Source organism: Podarcis filfolensis (assembly GCF_964270895.1).
Source record: "Podarcis filfolensis genome assembly, chromosome: 16".
Taxonomy (NCBI): domain Eukaryota; kingdom Metazoa; phylum Chordata; class Lepidosauria; order Squamata; family Lacertidae; genus Podarcis; species Podarcis filfolensis.
The window spans coordinates 19,108,347-19,133,958 of NC_139620.1; the positions used below are offsets into that span (position 1 = coordinate 19,108,347).

The 25,612-nt window shown below is 48.0% G+C and overlaps 2 protein-coding genes across 3 annotated transcripts in view; both read left to right on the plus strand.

Annotated features, from left to right (window-relative positions):
* The window catches only part of WSB2 (WD repeat and SOCS box containing 2), a 349,668-nt gene that overhangs the window by 238,311 nt on the left and 85,745 nt on the right, over nucleotides 1-25,612 (plus strand). The window lies entirely within an intron of this gene.
* Nucleotides 21,751-25,612, plus strand: part of NOS1 (nitric oxide synthase 1) — a gene marked incomplete at its 3' end in the record, with an annotated part of 182,931 nt that continues 179,069 nt past the window's right edge. The window contains exon 1 of one of the 2 annotated variants that reach the window (XM_083589715.1): nucleotides 21,751-22,079. The remainder of the gene's footprint in view (nucleotides 22,080-25,612) is intronic. The other variant, XM_083589716.1, reaches the window with a different exon arrangement.

Consider the following 25,612-nt stretch of genomic DNA (forward strand, 5'->3'; position numbering starts at 1 on the left):
AGATTCCCAGAAGGGGGCGCCGATGGTCAGGGCAAGGGGGGTCCCAGGGGGGACGCACCAGAAACAAGGAGCCAGAGGGGAACCCCAAAGCAGCAGTGGAGGATCGGGACCAGTTTCCCCACCAGAGCGTAGTGGGGGGGAAGAGTCACATGTGTCAGGGCCAGCGTCTCCTCCAGAGAGGGAGTCAGGGCTGACCACGCCTCCAACGGAGGGGAGGTCAGTTGCAGCTAGCCCCCCCGAAGGGGGAAGCAGTGACAGCAGCAGTGGAACGGTCAGGAGGAAAGCTGCTGGCTGGGCGCGCGTGCCAAGTTCAAATGTGCAGGCGCGCGGAACAGCAGGAGACCCGGATGGGGAACCAGCTCCTAAAGCCCGCCGGAGGGAGGGAGAAGGCTCAGGGGAATCAGCGGGAGAAGAGGCTAGAAAGGGCGGAACCCTGGCGGGCAGGCGGACCCAGAGGAGGAAGGAGCAGCGGAAAAGGTGGAGCAAGGCGAGGGTCTTAAATTGGTGTACAGGGGGAGGAGATTCAGAAGGGTCATCAGCGGTCTAAAGCTTGAGACGTGGGGCTGCGCGCTGCAGCTCTGGAAGTGAAACTGAACTTCAATAAAGACTTTTGTATTTAACAACGAAGCAGCGTTGGTCCTTTGTGAGCTGGGACCTAGGGTAGCTCTGACAGACAACAACTTCTGGATGCGATTAATAAATGTGCCCCTCGTTACGCCAGCAGATAATTCAAAAAAAGTAATCCGAAAGACCCTGATGATAACATAATGAAAATTGCATAGCTTTAAAAGGATGTTTAGTTTATCAAAAGTCTCTCTCTCTCTTAGCTTTGTTTTTAATACTGTTTTGCAGCTACAGGAAAAGCAGCCTTAAGGGCATCAAGTCAGGAATAAGTCAACAATAAAGAGTTTTCACGTTTATTAGCCCAGTTTTGTAAGATATGTTTGACGGTTGCTCCAAATAACATTTGTTAAGGCTAGCCTCATTTCTGGTGTACGCTGTGATTTTGAAAAGCGAGGCAGTATGAACTCTGGATATTACTGAAGAAATCCCAGCCGCAAATCTCATCAGGGAACGGAACTGCCCCAAGGAGCCTGGCCAGCAGTTCAGACTCACTTTTGGGAAGTGCTATAGCTCAAGGGGAGAGCTTAGGGTGCAGAAGGTCCAGGGTTTAAGGTCCCAGTGTGGTGCAGTGGTTAGAATGCTGGACTAGGAAGTGAGTGACCAGGGTTCAAATCCCCACTCAGCCATGAAGCTCACTGGGTGTGACCTTGGGCCGGTCACTGTCTCTTAGCCTGGCGTACCTCACAGGGTTGTTGTGAAAATAAAACACAGAGGGGAAAACCATGTATGCCACTTTGAGCTCCTTGGAGGAAAGGTGGGTATATAAATTAAATGATCCAATAAATTTTGTTGTTGTTTAGTCGTTTAGTCGTGTCCGACTCTTCGTGACCCCATGGACCAGAGCACGCCAGGCACTCCTGTCTTCCACTGCCTCCCGCAGTTTGGTCAGACTCATGTTTGTAGCTTCGAGAACACTGTCCAACCATCTCATCCTCTGTCGTCCCCTTCTCCTTGTGCCCTCCATCTTTCCCAACATCAGGGTCTTTTCCAGGGAGTCTTCTCTTCTTATGAGGTGGCCAAAGTATTAGAGCCTCAGCTTCAGGATGTGTCCTTCCAGTGAGCACTCAGGGCTGATTTCTTTAAGAATGGATAGGTCTGATCTTCTTGCAGTCCATGGGACTCTCAAGAGTCTCCTCCAGCACCATAATTCAAAAGCATCAATTCTTCGGCAATCAGCCTTCTTTATGGTCCAGCTCTCACTTCCAATAAATAGAACCTAATAATTTATGGCATCTCCAGGTAGAGTTGGAAGAAACTCTGAAACGCTGGGGAGCAACTGGCAGTCATAGAGTTGTAGAGGTGGCAGGCACCGCGAGGGTCATCTAGTCCAACCCTGGGCAATGCAGGAGTCTCTTGCCCAACATGGGGATCAAACCCACAACCCTGAGATCAAGAGTCTCATGCTCCACTGACCGAGCTGTCAGGTCCATGTAGACAACACTGAGCAAGGTGGACGGATGGCCTGGCTCAGTATTGGGCTGCTTCCTATGTTTTCGCCCATGATGGCGGAACCTATGACTCAAATCCCTGGCCATCAAGGGTAACAGTTTGGCCAGGAAAGATCCGTCCAAAGTCCTGGTCATGCGCTGCAGTCAGAAGGCATCAGGGAGCGGCTCCCAGATGGTCTGCAAAGAGGACAGCTCGAAGCACGTCTCTCCAGGATGCCGGAATGTGCAGCTTCAATAGGCTTGAACTAATGCGCAATGACGTGAATCGGGTCTGTGAGTCATTCCAGCAAAGGCTGCTCATACGGCAGGGGGGACGACCCACTTCCTCTGTGAGTAGCAGTCATGCCCCAGCCCCTGCCAGATGTCCACACCCTCCTTTTCCACAACACAGCGAATTGGTGGCTCTCTTCAAGTTCAGCTAGCCTGGCTTTCTCCCAGTGCTGGTAAACGCTTAATGCAGGGGTGAGGAACCACAGGTTGGGCACTCAGTGTGGCCCTCCATGCCTCTTTTTCTGGACCTCAGAACATTCCCAGTCAAATCCCTCCCAGGCCCCTGAGAAGGAAGCCAAGCCTTATGAGGAACAGTTGAGGGAGTTCAGCCTGAAGAAGAGAAGACTGAGAGGTGATATAAAAGCCTTCTTCAAATATCCAAAGGGCTGTTGTGTGGAAGATGACACAAACTTGTTTTCTGCTGCTCCAGAGGGTTGGACCCGAACCAATTACAAGAAAAGAGATTCTAAACATTAGGAAGAACTTTCTGGTAGTAAGGGCTGTTCAACAGTGAAACGAACTCCCTCGGAAGGTGGTAGACTCTTTCATTGGAGGCTTTTAAGCAGAGTTTGGGTGGTCATGTCAGGGATGCTTTAGCTGAGATTCCTGCATTGCAGGGGGTTGGACTAGATGATCCTTGGGATTCCTTCCAACTCTACGATTCTAAGGAGGTAGGCAGGAGATGACTGAAGGCAGACAGAGCTTGGTAGGACAGCCCCCCACTTGCTTTAATGAACCATCCTCCTCTGCCTTCGCATTGCACTTGCAGAACTCAACAAGGACAAGGTGTGCAACCTGGGAGTCATTTTGGACTCACAGCTGTCCATGGAGGCGCAGGTCAATTCTGTGTCCAGGGCGGCTGTCTACCAGCTCCATCTGGTACGCTGGCTGAGACCCTACTTACCCACAGACTGTCTCACCAGAGTTGTGCATGCTCTAGTTATTTCCCGCTTGGACTACTGCAATGCGCTCCACGTGGGGCTACTTTGAAGACCCAGAAACTACAACTAATGCAGAATGCGGCAGCTAGACTGGTGACTGGGAGTGGCCACTGAGACCATATAACACCTGAAAGACCACATTGGCTCCCAGTACGTTTCCGAGCACAATTCAAAGTGTTAGTGCTGACCTTTAAAGCCCTAAATGGCCTTGGCCCAGTATACCTGAAGGAGCATCTCTACCCCCATCGTTCTGGCCGGACACTGAGGTCCAGCTCCAAGGGCCTTCTGGTGGTTCCCTCACTGTGAGAAGTGAGGTTACAGGGAACCAGGCAGAGGGCCTTCTTGGAAGTGGCGCCCTCCCTCTGGCATGCCCTCATGTCAGGTGTCAAGGAGATAAACAACTATTCGACTTTTTGAAGACATCTGAAGTTCAGGGAAGTTTTTAATGTTTGATGTTTTATCGTGTTTCACATATTCTATTGGGAGCCGCCCAGAGTGGCTGAAGAAACCCAGCCAGATGGGTGGGGTATAAATAATAAATTATTATTATTATTCTTATAACAAGGAGGAGGATGGCGGCAAAAAACAGTAGAATTAGTTGGCTCCACCTCCATTGTCTCTGGCGCCACCTGCTGTCGGGCTCCCTGAATCCCACCCTACCAGTATCCAGCAGCCACGACTGTCAAGAACCAAGTTGCAGCCTTGCCTGCCTGCGCTTTCCAAGGGGGATACAGTACGTCGCTTTTAGCTTGAGCTCAGTTTACTGGGTCGGAAGCTGCACACAGTTTGCCCTGCAAATTGCCCACCTGCTCAATGGGAAGGAAGAGAAGTAGAGCACTGACCCAGATCAGAAAGGCCCCTGCAGCCCCAGCGACTAATCTGGCTATTATTGGAGCAAGTCTCCGCTAAAGGGATTGTTGCTAAGAACGCCTCTTAAATGCACGAGGGATTATCCCACTTTTCAGGAACTATCCGGCACATTAGAGGGATTAAGCATTAGCCTATCAAGCACAGACAGTTGGAGCTCCCAAATGGTATGGCAGGCAGGCTGGATGCTCAATGCATACTTAGTCTTCCTTGAGGCAGCCGCTGCAGCCACATTCCTGCTCTGGTTGGGACACATTGCAGGATCATAGGAAGCTGCCATGTACAGTAAGTCAGATCATTCATTCATCTAGCTCAGTATTGCCGGCTCTGACTCACAGCAACCCTTCAGGCAAGAATCCTGGTAGGGCATTGAACCTGTAACCCTGGGGAACTACTGTCGGTTAGTGTTGGCAATACCAAACCAGATGTTCTGACTCAGTATAAGGCAGCTGACTAACTTCTTATGTTGGTAAAATGGGTGATATGCAAGAGTTGAATCTGAGAGAGGATTTCACATAGCAACAAGTTAAAGTCCTTTAGAGGTGCACTAGTGCTAGCAGGCTGGGACGCGGGTGGCGCTGTGGGTTAAACCACAGAGCCTAGGACTTGCCTATTAGAAGGTTGGCGGTTTGAATCCCCGCAACAAGGTGAGCTCCCATTGCTCGGTCCCTGCTCCTGCCAACCTAGCAGTTCAAAAGCATGTCAAAGTGCAAGTAAATAAATAGGTACCGCTCCAGCGGGAAGGTAAATGGCGTTTCCGTGTGCTGCTCTGGTTCGCCAGAAGCGGCTTAGTCATGCTGGCCACATGACCCGGAAGCTGTACGCCGGCTCCCTCGGCCAATAAGGCTAGATGAGCGCCGCAACCCCAGAGTCGACCACGACTGGACCTAATGGTCAGGGGTCCCTTTACCTTTACCTTAGTGCTAGCAGGATGGTTTGTGCAAAAGGAGATGCAGGAAGCAAGCATGGCTGGTGGGAGCCCAGATTGCTGTCACACCAATGCTTCCCTTTGCACAACTTGTTGCAGAAGAATCTTCCGCCCGCTAGCACAACTCTTGTGCTGGATTTTGTATTGCACAATAGCTCTTGCTGTGGCGGTCAGAGAACATTAAATCTGGGCCTGAATATGCAACTTTTGACAATGTAAAACAAAACAAAAGCAAGCAAACAAACAAAAACAGAGTTCCTACTTCTTTCACAATGTAGATGCCATATTTTGGCCAGCCCATATTGATGGACTTGGGTTCTTCAAATTGCTAGGCTGCAAAGACTCTAAATGCAGCTAGCTATATTTGCCCTGGCAGCCTTTAAGATTGAAAGTAAGCTTCTTAATTGGAAGAGAGAGCAAGAGAGAGGATCCAGGCATTGTTATGTTTGCCAAGCACTATTTTTAAACATATTGTTATGTTAGGGTTGCCATATGTCCGGACATAGCCGGGAATCTGCTGTCAAAGACCAACAACTTTGGTGTCCGGATTTTCACTTTTTGAAATATGGCAACCCTTGTGTTATGTGCCACCCTAATCTCTGAGCGGTGAGAAACTCCATGGATTCCTGCGCTTACCCAGGATTCTGTTTCCTTGGAATGAGGGTTAGTGGAGACTGTGATGTCTTTTAGGATATATGGTTTTATTTGCACATATATATCCAGGCTGAGCATACAATGGAGGGTCTCACAGAATTAACACTCCTGTAGATCTTGTTTCCCCTTTAGTTTTGCAGGAGATCCCTGGAGTTCAGCACAGAGCAAACAGGTCTCTTTCTCTCCAGCTTCCAGGTGACACCAACTCTGGCCCTTGTTCTTTTACCTACCAGCCATGGCTCAGCATCCTCTGAGGTTAAACTTTGGACCTCTTGGAAGCTTGAAGGTTCCCAAACCTTCTCTGAGTTACTAACAACAGCTGTATCTGCTATCACTGTTTTAGCAAACTCTACAGCATACCTTTTGGGTGGTTTACCCTTTGTGGCCCTTTCAGATCTGCGTACTATACCCAAGTCTTCCACGATAGGCTACCCCTCTTTAGGAGAATGCTGGGCAGACCACAGGCCTGGGCAGGCCGGGTCGTCCTCTTATATTCCTGCTGGGATTGACAAGGCATCTGACCCTCCCCTGAATCTCATAGCTCTCCTGTAGCTACCTCTGATTACTTATCATTTAACTCTTGGGGAAAATAATTAGCATCACATGTCATGTGCATGGAAGTTTCCGAACCAATTAACCAACTAGAAGGATTACTGTTAATAGCACCAGTTTTCCCAAAACTTGATATTGCTGCATAGTTTTGATGAACTGCAAAAGCATTTTTAGTTTGCCTTCTGTTGCCACCCTGGCACTTTTCTTTATTAGTGCCACTTTGTTTTGTACGATTCCTTGCAAACAAAGGAAAACAACTTTTCTGCTTGTATATGTTGATAATATAATTTTGGTTATGAGGACAAAAAAGATTGTACAAAAACAAGATTGGGTGCAGGCCTGGCCAGGACATAGGCGTCCTGACTGTGACAAAGGTGACCTGTGTGCTTGCTTGCTTGCTTAATTAACAGCTGTTGGGAACTTCAAGGTCCCTGCTCTCCCTGCTTATGGTCTTTGTACTGGACCTGGAGACTCCAATAGAGAGCATTCCATGTCAAGAAGGAGGGCAAGTGGGCACCCTATCAAATGATAGGGCAGGAGTTACACGGAGCAGGGCCTTTTCACTGGTGGTGCCCATTGTATGCCTTGCTCTTCCCTGTATTTTGGAGCTTTAGACCTGTATTTTGGAGCTTTAGAATTTAGGAAGACTTTGGAAGAACTGGTTGACAAGTCTTATCAGCTGCTGACGTATGAGCGGATTTTATTTGCTGCTATTCTGGGCTTCTGGTGCACCAGGGTTTACACAAGTGTAATAGAGTTGGCCAGGATGCCAGAAGGGATACAATTTACAAGCTTTCTCCATTATCTGCACAGCAGGGGGTGTTCAGTCAACAGTGCAAAGGCTGAGCTGAAGCATTTCATGCTGGTACCTGCTTTCAGCAATAGGGGTTGCTCTTTGATAGTACCCAATAGGTTAGCTGTCAGATTCTAGAGCTTCCTATTGGTGGCTCTTAGGTGGTAATTCACAAAATACAGAGTCCATTCATAAAACACAGTGTTCATTCATAAAGCAGTAACATAAATCTCCATTGCTACATATTGAGTGTATATTTCAGTGGTTGAATGTACAAGTTTATGGGCATGTTGTAGTGTAGTGCTTATGCGACTGTGAATAAAAGGTGGCTGGGCTCATTGTCTCAGGGGTTGGGGGGGGAAGAGGAGAAAAAACTGATTTACAATAAGTGCCCCCCTTTATTTCCATAACAAGTCCTTGAGTCTGTACTCTGAATGGTGACACCAGGGACCTAGAAGGTGCAGGGCTTGTCAGTCCAACCTCTGCACAGTCTCATCAGGACTGACCTTAAGGCAATTGGAGCAATTGGGCCAAATTAGGCCCTGCGGGCCGCTCCTAAGGCGGCCCCTGCACCAGGGCAATCTAGATGGATTTTAATATAGCTATAAGATTTTGCAGACTTTGGCTGTGAACTGAGGCCCTACCCCCCAATAAATAAATAAATAATCAAGTTGCGCCCCACTGCTTCAAATTGGGCCCCACTGGCTAGCCCTGAGTCTAATAGTTGCTGGGCCTGAGTTGCCCTGCCCTCACATGAAGTCTTGGGTTTGCAATTTTGGGAGAGGGGAAACTGCCCACTGGGGAGCGGGAGGGCTGGCGAGGCCCCCTAGATTTAGAGGCCCTAGGCTTCAGCCTACTTAGCCTATACATAAATCCGGCACTGCTAACCCAAAAACTGCAATGAAATGTGATTTATTGTAGCCTAAGTATTTTCAGAGGGAATATTTGTTTAAAGGTGGACGAGGGCAGATGTAAATCTAATTAAGTTTTAACGTGCTTGGAGCAATCACCATTCTGCTTCACTCTGCTGGGAGAGAGTAAGGATTTCTCTCCCAAACCTCTCTCTCTCCAACAGTGAGTTCCATAATGTAACTATGCACCATGTGAAGAAGACCTTTCACTTAACTTTTAACCCTCAAGCAGGATCAGAAAACAAGGGAACTCTCCTCCTCACCTCTGGTTTCCAGCAACAGGTATTCCAAAACATGGCTGACTCTGACCATGGAGGTGGAGCATAGTCATTGTGGCTGGTAGCCAACAATAGCCTCCTCCTCCACAAATTTTGGGATTATAGCTCACCTGGTGGGGGTGGGCACTTGCCCCCTTTCCTCCACGGATGCATGTCTTTGTGTACATATAACCAGCCAAGCTCCAAAATGTCATATTTAAAAAGCAGCTTATCCTAAAAAGTCCCATAGCGCCCTTCTAATCTCAAACACCTGGGATCTCCAGTCCACTTGTCATCTTTCCCAGCCCATTGTCTTCAGGGCGGAAGGGAAACTGATTGACAGGTTGTGCTCCCAGGCTCTGCCGTGCTCCTCGGCGACGCAGCAAGGGAGCGCAAGAGTGCTGGTTTTAATTGCTCACTTTCCCTCTTCCATTGCTGTGTGTCCAAGGCCATCCCACTGTCTGGGCAGGAGGCCTCCCTTGGGCCATGCTTGCTGACCACAGCAGCATTAATTGGATCTATAGCAGTAGGGGCTCAGAGGTGGCAGGGGCCGTGTCTGGGGTCTCCTCCGGAAGCCTTATGCAGAGCCTCCTCTCAGCTTCCTCCTGCCACTCAGGAGATTCTCTTTCTGCTCCGGCTATTTTTGTGTTGCCCTTGGAGGCTCCAGCAATTGCCGGTGCTTTTTTAAAAACCTTCAAACAGAGGGGCGGGGGTGAGTGAGTAGTTGGTTGGGCAAAGGATGGACAAATTTCAGTTCTCCAAGTTTTTTCATTTTCCCCTTCTTGTTCAGTTCTCCCCACTTCCTCAGCAATTTGCAAACCCCCTCCCCCCCATCCTTAAGAAAATTTGTTGGCATTTTAGTGGACCCTTCTCTTAATAAACGTATTGCTTTTTCATGCAGTTTTGATGGATATGCACATTTTTGCAAACATTTTCCCACTCGTTTAGTGCACTTTGTATGGTATTTTCGTGAATATATGCATTTTTATGTACGCTTAACTCTGGCGCATGCATTTATGAACGCATTGCTTGGTTGGGGAATGGCACTGCAAAATTCAGAAGACTGCAAATTTCAGAGGATGACAGAAACAGAACCATGCACACCCCAGAGGACCCCCTCCCCTTCTTAAGAACATAAGAAGAGCCCCGCAGGATCAGGCCCAAAGCCAATCTGGCCCAGCATCCTCCTCTTACAGCGGCCAACCAAACGTCTAAGGATGCAAGTAGGATGTCTAAGGACGCATGTCTAAGGGATGCAAGTAGGATGCAAACGCAACATGACTTCCCCACTTGAAATTCTCAGCAACTTCCTTATTTGAAAATCCCTCCAATGGTTGTTGATGGATTTCACAGATGACGCCCTGGAACAATGAGGGAGTTTGAAATCCATCCCTGCTCAGAATGCAACAGCTCTCTTAAGAAGGTCCTTAAGTGTACCTTTCATAAGAAACCAGAGGCCTTTCTCCTGGGCATGGTAGGCCAATTGGTGTCAAGGAAAGATAGGACGTTCTTTATGTATGCTACAACAGCAGCAAGAGTTCTTTTAGCAAAGTATTGGAAGACACAAGAACTACCCACGCTGGAAGAGTGGCAGACGAAGGTGATAGACTATATGGGACTGGCTGAGATGACTGGCAGAATCCGCGACCAAGGAAAAGAGACGGTGGAAGAAGATTGGAAGAAATTTAAAGTTTATATTAAGAACTGTTGTAAAATTAATGAGTGCTAAAATGTCATGGGTAACGTAAAACAGAATTGCAGCGATAAATGATTGGGTAAGAGAAAAAGGATTAAAGAAAGTGAATCATAAGTAATTGAAATTAGGGGTTGCTGAAAAAGTTTAAAACAGGGATGCAGAAAAGGGAGGTATGGGGAAGTCGTTGAAATAAGGCTTAAGAAAAAGAGGTTATGAAATTATACGTGTTTATATGTTTGTTTGTCTATGTTTTGTTAGTTGTAATGTGTTTTAATTCATGTTGGAAAATCAATAAAAATTTATAAAAAAAAAACACAGAATGCAACAGCTCTCAGGTTGCTTTGGCATGATGGACGCTCTGTTTCTGAAATAACAACGGAGGAGTGAGTCAATTACTAATTCTAACTCTGACTTGGAAACTTCCCATCTGGACAGGTTGCCCTGATATACTCTGCTTTTGCATTATATGAGAATAAGAGGCCTATAATGAGCTTCTTCAGATGCCACCCCTTCTGCTCCTGGCCTTCACACTCCTTTTGAAGAGGGTCAAGGATGATGTGGGCCTCACTGTGATTGAGCACTGAGCTATCATGGTGAAATGAGTCCATGGAGGAGCTACCAGCCATGATGAGTATGCATTGCCTTCACAGTTGGAGGTAGCAATGCTTCTGAATGCCAGGTGCTGGAAACCACAGGAGGGGAGAGCGTTCTTCTACTCGAATCCTGCTGCTTGTGGGTTTCCTGCAGGAATAATAATAATAATAATAATAATAATAATAATAATAATTTATTTAATTATACTCTGCCCATCTGGCTGGGTTTCCCCAGCCACTCTGGGAGGCTTCCAACAAAATATTAAAAATACATTAAAACTTCAGTCATTAAAAACTTCCCTAAACAGAGCTGCCTTCAGATGTCTTCTAAATGTCAGGTAATTGTTTATTTCCTGATGGGTGGGCATTCCACAGAGCGGGCGCCACTACCGAGAAGGCTCTCTGCCTGGTTCCCTGCAACCCCACTTCTCGCAGTGCAGGAACCGCCAGAAGGCCCTCGGTGCTGGACCTCAGTGTCTGGGCAGAACGATGGGAATATAAATAATAAATTATTATTATTATTATTATTATTATTATTATTATTATTATTGACATGAATATTCCTGGCCAGGCATCCAGAAGGACCACCCGCAGAACTCACTGAGCTGATCCTCTTCTGGCTGATCCAGGTTTGATGTTCCTTCACTGAGAAACAGAAATTCAGGAGATCTGTGAACATAAGTCAGTGCCCATGAACTTGTGGGTCAGGGAGAACTGGGGCATTAGGCACACCGGATCAAAATGTGGCAGCTGGGGGCTTCAAATCGAATCAAAGAAGAGATGTAACTTGGGACAAACAAACATAGGGCTGCGTCTACTGCTAGTCCTACTCAGAGTAGACCCCTTGACATGGATGCACTTGATTAACTTAGGATCATTCATTTTATTGGGTCTACTCTGTGTAGGACCAGCACGGGGGGACGGGACCTTTCTGTTATTAACTAATAAAGATATTATTGTATGAAAGAGTTAAAACGTTCATAAATACAATTTTTTAAAAATCTGTTCTGATGGCAGACTATATTAGACCATGATGAACATGTCAGATCAAATCAGCTGATTATGTAAACAAACCACCGGATCCCTTTTTTTTTGGAGAGGTGGTTTATATTGTTTTCATGCGTCATCATTTAAAAAAAAAAAAAATATGGCCAGGGCTCTTGAAAGTTGGAAGCAGTCCAGAGGGCTTTGAGGGGGGCTGCTTATGTGCCTTAATTTGGGAGTTGGATCTCACATGTTAGGGGTGGGCCAGCTCCCTCCCTCTCTGCCCGAATTTGCCAGTCTGGTCCGAAGGCCAGACTTGGCTTTGCGTCACTGATCAGTCACCCTCCTGAAATACTGTACAGGTCAGTGGAACCTGAGAAGCTTATTCAGCTGATGCAGGTCAAGGTCCCCTGACAAGGATAAGGCAGCTGGCTCAGCAGAGCCAATCACAAGGTAAACCCCCACCCGCTCCAAAACACACACGTAACACTGAGTGCTGGCCAACGGCGTCATTGGAGGGGATTCCAACCGAGCCACAGCTCTTGAGACCGGCCAATCGAAAGAGAAACAAGAAGCTACGAGAACCCGAGAAAGTGGCAAGGAGGAACGAGGATCACGGAAGGAGGCCACAGTGTCTCAGAGATCAGGGTGGGGAAGAAATTTGATTCTGCTCACATTTAAAGAGAGACAGTGTGGTGCAGTGGTTAGAGTGGAAGTAAAAAGAGCAGAGGAGATACTGGTTGTGCACAGACACAGTCTCTGAGGAGAGATGGGGACTTAGGTAGCTGTGGGGCAAGACCTTAGAGGAAATTGTTGCTGGGTTCACTAGGCCTGTGTTGTTTTGGTTGCTTTGAATAAAAAGTTACTGTATTTTTCTGTGTATAACACGCCCCCCCCCATATATAAGATGCCCCCTATTTTTGGAGACTCACAATTAAGAAAATGGGGGGAGATTGCCCACAATTTTTGAGCTTTTTTTGGGGGGGTGTACCTAAAATCGCTCACCGACCTGACCAACGCTGAGAATAGCACGCACCGCCAAAGACAACAATAGACTGCCCAATAGCCGCCATCAAACACCAGTCGCTCGCCCAATTGCCACAGCGCCAGCCTATCTATCGACAGCAGCCCTTGCCACAGTCACCAATCGCCCACCCTATCGCTGCTGACAATCTCCTGCTCGTGGCAGCAACCAGTCGCCAGTCCACCCTCCGTGTATAAGACGACCCCAACTTTTTTACATAATTTTTAAATTTAAAAACCCCTAGTCTTATACACAGAAAAAATACAGTCAGATACATGAAGTGTTTTCATGAGTTGCAGCTTATTGGACTGAGGGATTGTCAAAAGTGACCTTAGAAGGAACTGAAACGCAGGAAAGTACTGCCAACCAATTATTACTTAAATGATAATTCACAAAACAGTTCTTGATGACTTGGACATTCTGACACTGGTAGACCAACTGATACATATAACGTGTCTCAGATCCTTTGTCCTGTTTCAATCCACAGTTGATGGCACTGAACCTCTCGAGGCGGCGCAGTCTCCCTTTGCTTCTAGGATGACCTCTTTAAACCCACTTACAGGGTGCCCTGGAAGTTTCAAATGTCCCCCCGTGAGCTTTTGAATATTGCCTTTCCTGTCATCAGATTTGTGTCCATTGATTCTTCTGCACAGAGACTGACCCTGCCTGTCCTACGTCTAATGCAGAAGGGCTTTGCTGGCAGATGGTGGCAGAGATCACACTGGAATATGAGCTGGTGAATGAGGTCCCTGATGTTGTGAGTGTGACGTTATGAGGTCCTGAAATACGGTTGCTAGAGTAAGACGCAAGGACAGAGTCAGCATCTGGGTCCCCGTCAGACCGCATTGCGTATCAACTGCCTGCTTACGTCCGAGCTTCTTGCGCATTGTTGCTTCAATTTACTTTTAAAAGCCTGGTAATATTATGCAGAAATAAAATTCAAAAAGTATCTGTAATATATATACAAAGAATCTAAGCCTCATGCTGTCCTATATTTCTGCAGCGTAATTTTTAAGTGAATTAAAAAGGTATAGGGACCCCTGACCATTAGGTCCAGTCGCGGATGACTCTGGGGTTGCGGCGCTCATCTCAGTCTATAGGCCGAGGGAGCCAGTGTTTGTCCACAGACAGCTTCCGGGTAATGTGGCCAGCATGACTAAGCCGCTTCTGGTGAACCAGAGCAGTGTACGGAAACGCTGTTTACCTTCCCGCCGGAGTGGTACCTATTTATCTACTTGCACTTTGACGTGCTTTCGAACTGCTAGGTGGGCAGGAGCTGAGACCGAGAAATGGGAGCTCACCCCGTTGTGGGGATTCGAACTGCCAACCTTCTGATCGGCAAGCCCTAGGCTCTGTGGTTTAACCCACAGCGCCACATCTATAATTTTATAGAGTTTATATGCATTGTTGTACGTAGCTGTTTATGTGCTGGCTGCTTTAGGAAACCTCCCAGACTAAATCTTTAGGTTATGTTAATTCGGTGAAGCTAAGCATGCCAGCCTCAAAGCTCTATATAACAGCCACCTTCTTAACGGCATCGTTTTTATCAGAGGAACTGATTAAGGAAGAAGCTGAAAAAGTTTTGCTATGAGGGATTTGCAATTTCTGTTTGGCCGTCACTCTGATAAATCTATGGTGTTAGGGATTTAACAGCATCCTACCAGGATCAAAAAGAAACTTGTCTGAAGTGCTGTTCATTACTATTTATTGGGAATGGCGCTGGGTGGGGAATTGTACAAATAAGCTCAATGTTGGGATCTAGTTTCTGGCTATGTTAATGCAGAAAGTTTGTTTATACAGAGGGATATCATATTTGGGATGAGTTTATATTAAGCAATTGACAATCATATGCATATTAGGATATTAAGAATATACGCATCTGTATATTAATGTGTGGATTTTTTTTATATTTTCACTCTCATTCACCTGTTTTCTTTCTCTTTTCCTCACTCTATATTTTTAAAAATGGAATTATTCTAATAAAATATGAATAAATACAGAGGGATATCAAGAAAAGACACCCATCCTAATAAGGAAAGTTTCGTCCTTCTCCATATTTCCAACTTTTTCTTGAGTTCTCTCCATGTTTTAACGTAATTATCTTGAAACAAATTTGAGTTCCTTGCTGTTAACCATACCCCTAAATATAGTATTTTACTTTTTTCTCTATCATCAGACCTGTTCTTCCCTCTAGTTCTTTTTCCCCACTCTCCTTCATAATTTTAACTAACATTTTGGTTTTAGTCTTGTTGAGTTTAAAGCCTACTAATTCACCAATTATTTTAAATTTCTTTCAGCACCTTTGGGGTGGAAACCAATGGTTTTTCTAATGATAACATCACAACATCTGCAAAAGTTTTTAACTTGTAGGACCGTTGTCCTGCCGTAATTCCTTTTATCTCCTGATTACTTCTTATTTCCCACGCCAAGACTTCTGAGACTAACATAAACAGCAAAGGCGACAGTGGTCAGCCTTGTCTTGTCCCTTTTGATATTTTACACATCTCAGTAGTAATGTTGCTCACAACCATCCTTGCATTTTGATCTAGATATATTAAGCACCAGACTCTTAATCTCAGAGTCACTGGTTTGAGCCCCTCATTGGGCAAAAGATTGCTGCATTTCAGGGAGTTAGACTAGATGATCCTCATGGTTCCTTCTTCTTCTTCTTTTTTATTAAAGATTTTCTTGTTTTACAGAAGTATGTGTAATGTCTCTAGTATTTTTTCCATGTAACATTTTTACAAATCAGTTTCATTTGTTGAGACATTGGGGGGGAAGGGGTGGAGGGGGGAAGATGGGGGGTAGGGGTGGGGTCAGGTGGCGATGTTTCTATTTTGCTTAATGTATGTAGGGTTTGGTGTCAGCGTTGCTCGTGCAGGTTCTCTGCTGTTCATTTGTGTTTCTTTGGTGGTGAGAGAGGTTGGGGTTGGCCTAGGGTGTGGTTGTTTGCTTGTGACTGGCTGTGGTGATCTTTGTTTCTGTGTGTGAGTGGGGTGGGTGGGTGTTTTGGATCAGGTTAACCATATTGATTTGTATGCTGTTGGTGGATTATTGTCATTGTCTTGTTGGGCTGTGTATGTGATAAAGGGGAGCCATACCGGGGTAAAGGCGTCTTCTTCTGTTTGTCCCCGTCCTTCTAATTCTATAATTCTGTGATTGTGATTTTCAGAAAATGTCACCCACTAGGTAGAGGAATTTCTCCCTACCCCTTTCCTGTAGGAGAGCACTCCATCATGTCAGCACTGACCGACAAGTCTGACAATGCACAGTCTCCAAATTTAACTACCGTATTTTTCTGTGTATAACACGCCCCCATGTATAAGTCACCCCCTGTTTTGGGGGACTCAAACTTAAGAAAATTGGGGGAGATTGCCCAGAGTTGCTGAGCTTTTTAAAGGGGGGATTGCTGAAAATCGTTCACCCATCTGACCATAAAGGCCAACTATCAGGTAATCCCTTGCAGGCGGAAGCTGCCAATCGCCCACCCAATTGCCACAGCGACATCAAATCAACAACGCCCATTGTTGCAGCCACCAAAACACGCACATAGCTAGCAGAAGCAACCAACCCCATGTCACCAATATGCACTGACCATGTATGAGACCCCCCCCCATTTTAAAACTTATTTTTGAAAGTAAAAACCCTCATCTAATACACGGGAAAGTATGGTACCTCGTTGGGCAAAAAGCGCAAAAGGGTAGATTTCCCCCCTTTCGTTTCCAAACAGCAAAACTCGGATCCACCTTAACTGTCCTGCCTCTGCTGGATAATATATCGAGTGATTCCTGCCTCCTCCCCTTGTTATCTTCAACACAACTGGTAACAAGCATTCTAAAGTGATCGCTCAAGAGGAGGAATTCAGGATATTTACTTAAGACGAGGCTTCTGTAAAGATTTAGCTGCGGGCATCTTCATCTAATGATGGAGGGAGGCAAAGGGAACTGACATTAAGCAGGGACCAGTGTCGACCACGAACATATCACACAAGTGGAGGAATGAAGGGTATTTTCCCAGCGTTCAGGATCTTAGCTTTCTTGCTAGTTTGGTTTTATGTGTGTGTGTGGGGGGGGGATGTTTCTAGCCCTTGTGGCTGGGAAGAGGATAAATATTAGCTTTAAAAAAACAAAAAACCAGTCCTGAAGGGCTGCTGCTGGATTCTCCTATACAGTATACAGGCAACCTTCAATTTGTGCACATTTGAGACATGTGTGACTGCACATGTGCATGCCATGTTCAGCATTGGAAGAGGGCAGAATGGTGTGCAGCAGACTTACATGCGCTCCACCAACACATGTGATGACCCAGAACGTAACCCCCAAGTGAATGAGTGGCTGCCTGTACACATAATTTGTTCAAGAACAGGCAACAGAGAGTAGGAGTCGATTATTGGAAATGGAGGAAACAGACTCCCCTAAGAATCTGTTGTGGGTATTTTTTGCGGGAAGGGGACTGGAGCTTATTAAGGTTGCTGTTGTTTTTCTCAGAGTGACCCACAGTGGGCGTTGGCTAAGGACATACTGAGGTTGATGTCCTGGATCATTATGCAGAGCGATCCTGCTTAATGCCGGGTTCTAAAAGCGCTGTTTAAGCATCTGCCCCCTTCTCCTTCAAATGAAGAAGGCAGCGAGTGGCTGCTTCAAACAGCCCTTTTGAGAAGCACTTTAAGGCAGTCTCTGTGCTCCCGTTTCAGCTGAAATGCAAGTCTGGGGACTGCCGTACAGCGCTTCTCAAAAGGGCTGTTTGAAGCAGTTTATGGGCTTATCCTGCGAGCGGCAAGGAGTGCGGTGGGGAAGACTCTAGATTGGTCCGGATTGGGCCTCCTGGCACCACATGATGACTGTAGGATCAGTCTGGATTCCAAAAGGTCCTGGGCCAGCTCAGCCCCCGGTCCTTCTCCGCCCCCTGAAAGCTTCATTCCAGGGTTTTCTGCCAGCGGTTCTGCAACAGGGTGCTCTGCACTAGGGGAGTGATGCTGGCATCACACTGAAATCTAGATGCAGGTGGGAGGCCACAGATGCTAGCAGTGCTAGGCGGTGGGACATGTCTGTCTATCCACACCCCTCCTAACCCAACACAAAGTCACTTGAGCTTGTTCTGTAAATCACATTGAGCAATTAATTCACTGCCCCATCCCTTTGGTTTACTCAGACTACTTTTGCTGACCTATTTTACTCTCCCTCCTTCCCTGCAACAAATAGTTTCAGCAACCCAATTCTCAAGTTGTCCTGTATTTGATTTAGTCGGTGGCAAATTTGCTCAAGTGTTCCGGCAATTAGTAATGTTTGCTTTGCAAACAGAGAATTCCACACCCCCCCCCCCCCCGGATTTCCCCAGAACTGCCCAACTCAGGGGGAAGATTTGCAATCTTCAGGCTGCCTTCTATGTTCAGACACAGGCAGGTCTGGAACATCAGCACACAAAACATCAAAGCAGTTGCCCCTGGGGATGCTTAATTTTTTTGCACGGGTGAGTCTACCCCAGGGAACCACAGGTGAAGTTGGGGGGTGGGGGAAGCCTTGTCAATCTTCTCCATTTAGAAATGGTTGCAGGATTACAGTCCCCAGGACATCTTACACATTTACATTTTTCACATTTTAAAAATGAAACACAGTCAGCAGTTAACTAAAATCAATAAGAATGCCCTAAAAATATAACCCAAAATTGGTCAAAAGGATAAATAAAAAGAAGCAAAAACAACTGACTACTTTTACTGAAAATGAAATAACTGCTTCACCTAATCTAGCAGCCTTAGGCTCCTGTAAATTTATTTGTTTAGGGCATTTGTACCCCACTCCAGAGTGGCTTGCACACAACCAATTAAAAGGAAACAGTCCCTGCTTGCAGGTTGACAATATAAAAAACAACAACACCCCCCAAACAAAAACCACGACACACAAGGAAAAAGGGACAGGGAGGGAAGAGGAAGTAATTAAACTCAGGTACCAATTTTAAAGCAGTTGATCGCATAATGACCATCTGGCACAGTTCAGTTAAACAGGACCGCAGGGAGTCATGTTTACGAACATGTGCAAGCAGATCTGATAGCAGGGGTGTAACTATAGGCGTGGGCTTTTGCTACCACACCTTGCTTGTAGGCAAGGTGGGCATCTGGTTGGCCGCTGTAAAGAGTAGGCCTTTTTTGGCCTGATTCAACAGAGCTCTTTAATGCTCACATCCAGTGCAAAGTGCTTAAATAATATCGATGTCGTTATTGATTTCCAGCATCAGGAGGCTGCCAAGGCAGTCAGTGGAGGCCTATTTACAGATCTGGCCCCTGGAATTGATGGCCCTGTAGCAAAGTGATGCATTTCTCGCCGCATGTGTATCCACAGAGACACAAACACACACAAATGCTCCCAGGTCACCGTCATGCCTTCAGGATGCATCAGTTTCTCCCGTGCGTTAATCGCCATCGTTTAGTGCGAGCGAACAATGAACCACCGCTTGAACCTTTTTGGAGCTGCATCCCAGGGAATAGACGGGGTGACTTTGCCTCTGCGCTCCTTGGCGCGGCAGGAGGCTTTTGTCCCCACCACGAGGCTTTATTTCTTTGCTATAATCTCCCAAAGAAAAGCTTTTTTGCCATGTTGGGCGATATTATTCCAGAGTCAGCCTACTTTCACGAGTGAGATCAATGCCGCCGTCAGCTGCATGTGGGGCTTGTGAGGCTAGGGGAGAAGGACTTCGCCTACCGCTGCTCCCCACATTTTGGTCACAGCCTCATGTTCCCCGAGATGCATAGGGGGAGATTGACCCATCACTGGAGGCCCTGAGCACGCCAAGCTGCTGGGATTTATATTTGACCTTAAAAGCTCACATCTGGCTTCCAGAGGATCAGAGAAAACATGGGTGAATCGCAAGGGCTGGTCACTGCAAACATAGGGAAGCTGCTTTTTACTGAATCAGACTATTGGTCCATCTAGCTCTGCGTTGTCATGGAATCCCCAGGGACCCAAAGGCTCATCTAGTCCAGCCCCCTGCAGTGCAGGAATCTCAGCTAAAGCATCCATGACAGATGGCCATCCAACCTCTGCTTAAAAACCTCCAAGGAAGGAGAGCCCACCGCCTCCCGAGGGAGACCGTTCTACTGTCGAACAGCTCTTACTAGCAGAACGTGTTTCCAGATGTTTAGTTGGAATCTCCTTTCTTGCAACTTGAAGCCATTGGTTCGAGTCCTACCTTCCAGAGCGGGAGAAAACAAGCTGCCACTAAATAGTGGCAACTCTCCAGCATTCCTGGCAGGGGTCTTCCCCAGCCCTACCTAGAAATTCCAGGGATTGAACCTGGGAACCTCTGCATGCAAAGCTTGTTCTCTCTCCTACTGAGTTAATACACTTCCCCTAATAAGTTTCTAGTCCTCATGGTTCTGAATTAAAAGCATATTTAAATAGGAATATGGGAAGCTGCCTTAGACCAAGTCAGACTCTTGTGCCATATATCTCAGGATTGTCTACATTGGCATTGCCTGTCCATCCTGGAGAAGCTGAGGACTGAACCTGAGACCTTCTGCATGCAAGCCAGGTGTCCTAACAACTGAGCTTCGCTGCTTCCCATGACACACAGGGATATAGGAGGTTGCCTTATCATCAGACCCCGTCAAACTCAGTATTGTCTACACTGCCTGGCAGCAGCTCTCCAAACTTTTAAGCAAGGGTCTCTCTCCTCCGTTCCTACCTGGAGATGGTGAGGATTGAACCTGAAACCTTCTGCATGCAAGGCAGATGTTCTACCACTGAGCTATGGCCCTGACCTGTGCATAACATGGTCTGAATTCTCTGTGATCCTACAATGCTTATATATCTTTTATAAACTGAAATGCATTCCCCTGGTGTCCTCTGCTGATGCTTTAACCACTGTGCTGAGGCCCTTCAGTCAGATACAGGACTCGAACCTGCAACCTTGGCATGATCAGCGCCATGCTCAAACCAACTGAGCTATCCAGGCTGCCTTCAAGCATGGAGTCCTGCCATGCAAGCCTGTGCATGTCTGCCCAGAAGGTAGCTGCACACTTGAGTTTAGCTGAGCTGGCTTGCGGGTGTGCATAGGATGGCAGCCTAACCTTCTAAAACAGGCATAGGCAAACTTGGCCCTCCAGATGTTTTGGGACTACAACTTCCATCATCCCTAGCTAACAGGACCAGCGATCAGGGATGATGGGAGTTGTAGTCCCAAAACATCTGGAGGGTCGAGTTTGCCTATGCTTGTTCTAAAAACTGGCTAAAAAGCAGAGGGTTGTTTTTTTTTTGCAGCAGTAGTAGTAGTAAAGGTAAAGCTTATTGCAGAGGTGAATTTAGGGCAGCATGGCTGGTTCCACCACACAGGGCACCAAGAGTTGGAAGGGACCCAGAGGATCATCTATCCACCCCCCCAAATGCAGGAATATGCAGCTGTCCCATACGGGGATCAAACCTGCAACCTTGGTGTTATCAGCACCACACTCTAACCAACAGAGCTATTCAGAATCCTGCTTGGGGGAGAAGGCATGCAGAGGCTCCCTTGCCTTGCACCCTTGGGCAAGGAGCTGTTGGCCACCCAGAGAAGCAGCTTGTAGCCACTCTGAACCAGAGGGATGTGATTTGTGTGCCCTTGGCAGTGGCAAACTAGCCAACCCCTAGGTACAGCCCTCCTTGGGGGAGTACCACAGACATCTGCACGACATGAACTTTGGGCCTGATCCAGCAGCAAGCTCTTCTTTTTTCTTATCTATCCCTTTTAAAACCTTGAACAGCAGACGAAGCAACTTGGGGGGCGGGGGCTGGTCCGGATCAAGCCTCTGGTGCTGAGGTTGTGCAGGGAGGGGTTAACACCTACATCTCTGATGACCCTCACCCCACCAATTTGACACTGAAGAGAAGATCCAATTAGAGTTCAGCAGGTGAAAGTCAAAAGGTTGGGGTTACATTGCAGGCCTGTCCTACTCAAGAGTAGACCCATTGAAATGAATGGATCTGCTAGCCACAGCCATTCACTCTAAAGACTCTGCGCTGAGTAGGATTAATACTGAAGTATCCCGCGGAGCTGCCTGTAGGGAGTGACACGCACGCGCGCCCTACTCTGAGTGGGACTAACATTTGATGCACATCCCACGGAGTCGGGCCACCTGTTGGATTCCGGGCTGAGAGACGGAGCAGGCGGCCTGGGCAGAGTCCGACCCTTAACCACCGCCACACACCCCTCTTCCTTTAAAAAGATTCGCTAGGCTCGCCGCCGGTTCTCGCGCGCCGGGCCTCTCCGCGCAGCCGTCGGACTCCAGCGCCCTCCAACGAGCGCCCCGGGCGGAAAGGTCACGCCGCCTCTCCTGGGAAGCGCGAGAAGAAGCCGCCCGCCGAGGCCGCGAGAGGGCAAAGGAAGGGGGAGGCGTCGGCAGCCAACGGAGAGAAGCGGCGGCAAAGGCGCTCTGCCGTGCGCAAAGGCTCGCCGTCGGGGGGTGCGAGAGAGCGCACAGCCTTTGGGGCGTGCGCGCTTCCCGCCGCCCTTGCGGGCGACCTGCCGTCGGAGCGAGAGGAGAGAGGCAGACAGACGGGAGCCAGGCAGGCGAGTGGCTGGGGGCGGAGGGAAGGGGGCTGGCTCGAGGGGAGGGGAGGCGAAGGGGTGGCTCAGGGGTAGGGGAGAGGAAGGGACGGATTCTTGGCCCCGCGACAGCCCCGGCGCCTGCCTCCTTCCCTCCTCCGAGGGGGCGTCCCCTCTCCTCTACCCCTCCAGCTTCCTGCGCGGGGAGGGCGGTCGGGGATCTCCTCCTTTCTCTCGACGGGAAGCTGCGCAGAGGTGCCGCCGCCGGTCGGGCTAGCAGCTTTCCAAATATAGCACGTGCGCCTCGCGCGAAAGGGAAAGTGTTTGCGTGGGGGTGAGGGGGTTGCGATTGCACGCCCCCTTTCGCTCGTAGGTCCGAGGATCTCTACCGTCGACTCGGAATTTGAGGTGGGGGTGGGAGGAGGAGGACGGGGGAAGGGGCAGAGAGCTGTCTGCGTGCGCGCTGTCTTCCCATAGCAACCCAGCTTTGAACGCCCCCCACATCATTCCTCGCTTTTTCCGGGGGGGGGGCGAGGATCAAATAGGGCTAAATTGTCTGAGAGAAGGGGGCGGGAAGCTTTTATCCCCCGCTTCTAAATAGCCCAATAAAAGATTATTTTTGTGGGGTGGGGGGTGGGATTTGGATTCCTGAAGCTTCCTGGTTATGGATTTAGTTTGCAAAGCGGGGGGGGGGGGGGGCTTGCGTTAAATCCACGTCTGCAGTGCTATATGGCTGCTGGTTTCTAAGGCTGTGTGCAAACTATGAAGCATAATAGAATCACATTTCTTTTGCCCTCTCAAAGAATTGTGGGTGCTGTGGTTTGCTAAAGGTTGCTGGGGATTGGAACTCTGTGAGGGGGAAACTACAGTGCCCGGAATTCTTTGAGGGCGGGGATGTGCTTTGAATGTGCTCTTAAAAGTATAAGGTAAAGGACCCCTGGATGGTCAAGTCCAGTCAAAGGCGACTATGAGGTTGCAGCGCTCATTTCGCTTTCAGACCGATGGAGCCGACATTTGTCCACAGACAGCTTTCCGGGTCATGTGGCCAGCAGGACTAAACCGCTTCTGGTGCAATGGAACACTGTGGTGGAAACCAGAGTGCACTGAAATGCGTTTACTTTCCTGCCGCAGTGGTACCTATTTATCTACTTGCACTTGTGTGCTTTTGAACTGCTATGTTGGCAGAAGCTGGGAAAGAGCAATGGAAGCTCACCCCATCACAGGGATTCAAACCGCCGACCTTCTGATCGGCAAGCCCTAGGCTCAGTGGTTTAACCCATCTTCAATATCTGAAGGGCTGTCACATGGAAGATGGAGCAAGCTTGTTTTTCTGCTGCTCCGGAAGGGAGGACCCCAACCATTGGATTCAAATGACAGAAAAGGAGATTCCAACTAAATGTTAGGAAGAAGTTTCTGATGGTAAGAGCTGTTCTACAGTGGATCCGGCCACCATGGAAAGTGGTGGGCTCTCCTTTGTCAGGGGCGAAACGAGGCTTTATTCTGCCGGGTCAAAGACCCAATTTGGCACCCCTCCTTTACATTTACAGTGGTACCTGGGGTTAAGTACTTAATTCGTTCCGGAGGTCCGTTCTTAACCTGAAACTGTTCTTAACCTGAAGCACCACTTTAGCTAATGGGGCCTTCTGCTGCTGCTGCTGCGCCGCCGGAGTACGATTTCTGTTCTGATCCTGAAGCAAAGTTCTTAACCTGAAGCATTATTTCTGTGTTAGCGGAGTCTGTAACCTGAAGCGTATGTAACCCGAGGTACAACTGTACATACAAACACACACAGGCTGGGAGCCTCAATGGTGTCCTCTGGAGGCTTCACCCAGGGCGAAAAAAACCTCCCACCCCGTAGCTACAGCACTGACTTCACTGGAGTTTTTTTAAAAAAACAGGTTGGATGGCCACCTGTCAGGGATTATTTGGTTGTGATTCCTGCATTGTGGGGGTTGGACTAGATGACCCTTGGGACCCCATCCGATTCTATGAAATGCAGGGAATACATAGAAAAGATAAACAGGGCTGCCTTGGGTTCTTGAGATTCCCCACACTGCTATAAGCCTGATCCTTTTGTTCTGCAAACTGTAGGAAGCCTCTGTGCCCTATCTCTTAGTTTTTCTTCTCTACAGTAAAAGGTGGGGCTCCTGATCTCTCTCTGTGAATGCGGCCTATGCAGGCAGTGAGTGACTTACCCTTTCCTACCTCATGTATTCAAAATGCTTGAGCCTGCCTAGCAGGGGAGTGTGGTTTCCATTTCTATAGATTCCCCCGGGGACTTTAGAGACCTCTTTTTTTTTTTGCTGGTGGGATTAAAACCCGCCTAGTGGGGGTGTTGTTGTTAAGGAGAGAGAGTGACTCTTAGGCAGGGGGAAAGGAACAGCTGTGATTCACATCAGGAGCAACGTGGTTTGCTGAGAAACAAGCAAAGTAGCAGCAGCAACGGGAGGTCGTGGGAGGAGAACTGGTTGTAATGTAAAGGACGGGTAGCTCAGGCGGTAGAGCACGAGACTCTTAATCCCAGGGTCCCAGGTTCGAGTCCCACATTCGGTGAAAAATTTCTGCGTTGCAAGGGGCTGGACTTGATGACCCTGGTGGTCCTTTCTAACTCTACAAGTCTGTGAGGCAGAGGTGGGTCTGGCCGATCTTTTGTTTCCAACCTACACTTAACACAGCGGTGCCCAACTTGGGGGGGGGTGTTCGTTCGCCCCCCCAGGCAAAGAAATGATTGAAGGGATGGAACGACACCCCTACAAGGAAGGGCCGAAGCATTTGGAACTTCTTAGAGAAATGGAGACGAGATAGAATTTTTTTTTAATGATGGAGAAAGCAGAAAGAGAAAAGTTTTTTCCCTCCCTCTCTCCTAACATGAGAACTCATGGACAGTTGAACGTTGGGAGCAGAGCTTTCCAAACTTTTCATGTTGTTGACACACTTTTTAGATGTGCTAAGTTTCGCGACGCAGTTTTAGTAGCAAGCGGGAGGTTAAAGGGGTAAAGGGACCCCTGACCATTAGATCCAGTCGTGACTGACTCTGGGGTTGCGGCGCTCATCTCGCTTTATTGGCTGAGGGAGCCGGTGTACAGCTTCCGGGTCAAGTGGCCAGCATGACTAAGCCGCTTCTGGCGAACCAGAGCAGTGCACGGAAACGCCGTTTACCTTCCTGCCGGACCGGTATCTATTTATCTACTTGCAGTTTGACGTGCTTTCAAACTGCTAGGTTGGCAGGAGCAGGGACTGAGTCACGGGAGCTCACCCCGTCGCGGGGATTTGAAACATGACCTTCTGATCGGCAAGTCCTGTGGTTTAAGTAACCCTTTTCCAGCCCCGGGAGGAATCCACCTGCACACTGCAGCCGACACACTAATGTGCCACGGCACACAGTTTGGAAAGCTCTGGTTGGGAGAGTCAGGACAGAAAGGACTTTTTCATGCAGTGCACAGTGGAACTCTCTGCCACTGGATGGCCACTAACCTGGATGTCTTAAAAAGGAGATAAGACAAACCCATGGAGGATGAGGCTGCCCATGGCTACTAGGCATGGTGTGCATGCTTTAC